This window comes from Dipodomys ordii, unplaced genomic scaffold, assembly GCF_000151885.1.
Source record: "Dipodomys ordii isolate 6190 unplaced genomic scaffold, Dord_2.0 Scaffold104, whole genome shotgun sequence".
Classification (NCBI taxonomy): Eukaryota; Metazoa; Chordata; class Mammalia; order Rodentia; family Heteromyidae; genus Dipodomys; species Dipodomys ordii.
This window is the reverse complement of record NW_012267320.1, coordinates 6,033,477-6,038,658: the sequence shown is the minus strand read 5'-3', so window position 1 is coordinate 6,038,658 and position 5,182 is coordinate 6,033,477.

Sequence of the window (5,182 nt, the reverse complement as noted above, 5' to 3'; positions counted from 1 at the left end):
GCATCTTAGCTGCTTCTCGAAATGGTCTCCGTGGCAAAGAGGCCAAGACATTTCTAAACATCAACTTTTTTCTTGCCTCCAATTCTCCCAGTTCCAAAGTGGCTCAGTTCCAAAGCTGGCTGGCCACATGCTGTTGGCAATTAGCCAATGTATTCTGATTACTTTGTAGTCGGAGCTGTCAACCCGCAGAGCTAACTTTTGTTTTCTGAAATGGCTCTGGGGAATGAAGTTGTTGGAGGGGCTGTCATCTGCTGAGGCCAGGGTTTGCTTGCTAGCAATCAATGTAAACTGACATCTCAGTAATCATAAGGGTTTAGGTCTTTTGTATTCTGGACAAAGGGATGATTTGTTTAGGATTATGAAGTGGCTCTCACTGAGAAGGATCCAATGCTCCTTCTCTATGTCCACTTCTAGTGCTTAACTTTCTGGGCAGTGGCTGATGCCGGACTGTGTTCATCACCAATTATCTCTTTATTTCCCAAGATCCAAGTTATGTCTCAGCCTCAGAAACTGTCTGAGTGAAGGTAGCGTGCAGGCTGATAATGAAATCTGCTACCTAACAAGTTGAGTCTCGAGGGAGAGGTACCATCACAAGATGACACCTCAATGCCGGTCTATCAGATATGATGATACTTGCCTATCACTCTGGACAATTTTCTGACCTACTAAATCTCTGTGTTATTTTCTTACTATTTGCTACAGATTAAAAATAAGAGAGAGAAAAGAGGAAGAAGAAGAAGGAGAGAGAGGTGGAAGGGGAGAGAACCTTACAAAATTCTGGGAAATACATATTATATACAATAATGTGTTGAGCTTAAGTCATAAAAAATATAAAATAGAAGCTCCTTAGTTATTAGCAGCAACTGTGAGCACAGGAGTTGGCAATGATAAAAATGTCCAAAGTCATAAACACAGCATATACTTAGTCATGGGTGATGTTATTGCCTTAAAAATAGGGTTCTATTTTGCCTTTCCTTCCCTAACCGAGATCCAGAATGAAAAGAGAGACAAGACTCAGCAGGAAGGTAGAACAAAAAGCTAAGAGTCAAAAAAAAGTGTTCAAACAGCCAGTTGAATTCACTGCACAGCTCAACCACAGAAATATCTTCAGGTGATTCTGTTTTCGACAGAACGTGGGAACCACAGGCACAGGATCTACAACACTTACAAGCAAACCTCAACAACTCTAATAATAGTTACAGAAGTGAAAGCCAATTTGGATAAAATAAGACATTGACTCAAGTCCTCTGAGAGAAGATTTTTGAAAACAAAGTTCACAACAATCTAGTTTTGCTCCTTGGGGAATCACATTTCTCTTTGTGTCTTGACTCTTTTTCTTCTGGATTCCTCTCTCACTGGGAGAATTGTTCTGAATTGTTTTTCCTCCATCTGAGATTGTGCCATGTAGCACTTTCAGTCTCTTCTTTTCACTATAAAGTAGCTGAAAGTTCATTCCATGCTCTAGCTTTTGGGTCTTTCCCTGTCTGGTGACTCACTCCTCCTGGGTTGAAAGCAGAGTCATGTGGGCAACAGGGGTGAGCTCCATTTCATAGACTTTAATATTTCAGTACCCGAAAAGGAGAACACAAATGTAAAGTGCAGCCTGGCTGGTACTGAGTTCATACACATACTCCGGTACTGCTGCCTCTTTGGCTGTGTGTGCTTTGACAAGGTCGCTAGCATTGTAGGACGGAAAACAGACTGGAGAGCAGTATGGAGCTGGATAACGCAGATCCGCAGTCAGCATCCTGACTCTTGATTAAACTGATGGTGTATGATCTCACAGTATGGGGATAGAGCAGGTGAGTGGAGTCAGAGGAGAGAAATGTGGTATGACACTGTCTGGAAGCTGAGTTCCTGATCTGGGTATGAGGAGGGAGACCAGAGGCGATGTCAAGGCGGATTCTCAGAGGTGTAGCTAGGGACATCTGCTCAGCATCGGTGCCCTTCTGAAGCAAAGCAGGACCATCCACTTTGGAGAACAGAGGTGGAACTTCCACTGGGGGTTTGGGGATATGAATTCTCTTTGAGACGTTGTCAGCTGAATATTTCTGGACAGTCGAGGGCTGTGGCCCTCCTTCAGCACACACTTGTCACGTCAACTTGAATACAAACACCAGGGGAACAGTCATTTTGATTAGTAATATCGATTTTTTTTTCTTGGAAACTGCATTAGAAAGACGTGGGGAAGGATTTTACATTGTATATCATAGATTAACATTTCTTTAGTGATCCCTTCTCAGATTGACAAAGAAATTTTAGATTATTTGTTATCACTTAAGAGATGAGTTTTTTCAATTATTGTCCTCTAGAATTTTGCAATTTTGCTAATTGGGAGGTAGTATTGATCTTTGATCATTTTACTAACGCCTACTCCAATATGTCTGAATTTAACTATTAAGAATATCTATCCTTATTACCCGTATATGCCTTTTCCTCTATTTGATATAAAGCTATTCAGGGTTATTGTTCGTTTCCTGTTGGTTTGCTGGATTTCTGTTTCAGAACTTAGGCTTGTGTTACATAGAAAATATATGTTTATTGGCCAAGAATGTCTTTATACCTTTTTTTTATTGATTTTATGTCTTTAGTGCTTTCATATCAGATTTTGTCTCTGGTCAATGACTTTTCATTTGTCACATGTTATAACAAATTAATGCAATTCCATAATATTATAATCCCTATGAAGCTATTGGCCTTTAGTCTTTGTTTTCCCAATACCTGTCCTTTGGTTCAATTTTGTGATGCTCAGAAAATGTTTTAAGTAAAGGTGTGAAGGTATAAATGGAATGATTGCCTCTTCTTGTGTTTGGGTTTGTGTTTTTAAACACTTGGTGATCTTTAAATTTTCTCCCTCTACATAAAACACTTCTCTTTCTGATTGCACATCTGTGTTAAGCTAGTTTTATTTTGTTTGAGAGCAGGGTTTCTTTTTCTGACTTGTATTTTATTACATTTCTTATTTTTATATTTCACTAATGCTAATTGCTTAAAATATGTTAATTGAGTGATGCCAAGCAATCGCAATCAAAGAGACTCTCCAGTCATCATCCTCAAAATGCTATCCTCTAGTTTGAATAATAGGCATTCAGAAGTGACTGAAAAACTCAGCAATATACTAGCAAGAAAGGAGAGGCTACAAATTCTAGTGCTGTTTTATTTCTATGTAGTATTTAATCTTATCCAGAAATGTGTAACCTATTTGCCACATAAGTTTAACAATTAAAAGTCCTAACTAGAGACATTAGGCAATAGAAAGAAATAAAAGCCATCCAAATTGGAAATAATTGTCCCTTTTTGGATATATGTGTATATGTGCACACATACACATGCATATATACATGTATATATATAAATTTGTGTACATATGCATACATATGTACTTATATATATATAAAGAAACTATTAGGATAACCTAATTTCTTCATAAAGTTTCAGAATACAAAAATCAGCATAAAACATAATAGAAAGCTAGATAAAATGTAAAAATTTTACATTATATTAACTATAACTACCAAAATATTAGGAAAAAATTAATTTGGAGATAAAATTTCTTAACAATAAAAACAATAAAACATTGAATATAGAAACTGAATGCAACAAAAATAAATGAATATACCTCATGATCTTGGATTTTAAGAATAACTATCTGATACAAAAATGCATAAGAAATTCAAACAATTCAAAAATTTGCTAAATATCCCAATGGTATAAAATTGACAAGGTCATATAGGCATGTTTTAAAATCACACATAACAATGGTCAATGCATACTATGTAAAAATGCTGGATATCATTAACCACCAGAGAAATTCAAACCCAAACCAGTTATGTAGCATGGCATTACAGTTAGAATGATAAGAAAACCAAAGGGAAATATAACAAGTATTGACAAGAATTTGGAAATTATTTTTTACAAACCATCAGTAGAAATGTAAATTACTGCAGCTATCACAGTATTTTAAAATCATTTACTTTATAAAGCAATAATGCCAGTATTGAACATATGTCCAAAGCAAATGAAAATAGTGTTTCAAATAGATATCTATATTCCTATGTTTAGTGCAGCAGAATTTATGAGTCAAGGTATGACTTCAGCTATGTAAGTGGATAAAATTATAAACAGTAATATATAAAAATTTTATTGGAGACTAGGAATGTGACTTAGTGGAAGAGTGCTTGCACAGCATACATGAAACCCTGGGTTCAATTCCTCAGTGCCACATAAACAGAAAAGCCAGAAGTGGTGCTGTTGTTCAAGTGGTAGAGTGTTAGTCTTGGGCAAAAGAAGCTCAGAGACAGTTCCAAGGCTCTGAGTTCAAGCCCTAGGACTGGCCAAAAAAATCAGTGGAAAGCTATACAAACAAAAGAATATTAGTTATAGCTGGGTGCCAGTGGCTCATACCTGTAATCCTAGCTACCCAGGAAGTTTGATCTCAGGATCAAGGTTCAAAACCAGCTGAGGCAGAAAGTCCTGTGAGACTGTATCTCCAATGAACCACAGAAAGATGGAAGTGGTGCTATGGCTTAAGTGGTAGAACTCTAGCTTTGAGCACAAAAGTCCAGAACAGTACCTAGGCCCAGAGTTTACTTTTTGCAAAAATTAAAATTAAAAAAGTATATTATGTTGTGCCATTTGCATCTATATGAATGAGCCTGAAGAATATTAACTGATATGTCAGATATCAAAAGACAAAGACTGCATGATCTCATACACAGGTAGAATCTAATAAAGGTGATTCTATAGAAGCAGAGTATAGAATAGTGCTTTGATGGGGCAGTATAAGGGAGAGAGGATGCAGTAATCATTGTTAATGGACACTAAGGTATAAATGGTAGAGCTAAGCGCTGGTGTTTATTACATAGTAAGTGACTGTAGCTAATGAAAACAGCTGGAAGAGAAGCTTGATCACTACATAACACTGACCTATTTTCGAATTTCAGATAATATCCTATAAACATAATTATTATATGTCAACTAAAACAACAACAACAACAAAACAGGAACACATCTTAGTGTTTATACCTGCTCTGGAGAAAGTGGCATAATTAATAAATAGTTACATTAGCTTGAAGGCTTCTTTTATAGAAATATATACATCTGAAGATTTTCTCCATTAGATTAAGTGCTAAAGTAAGTATATTTTATGTTTTATTTAACATATCAACTGCAGGGAATTTTA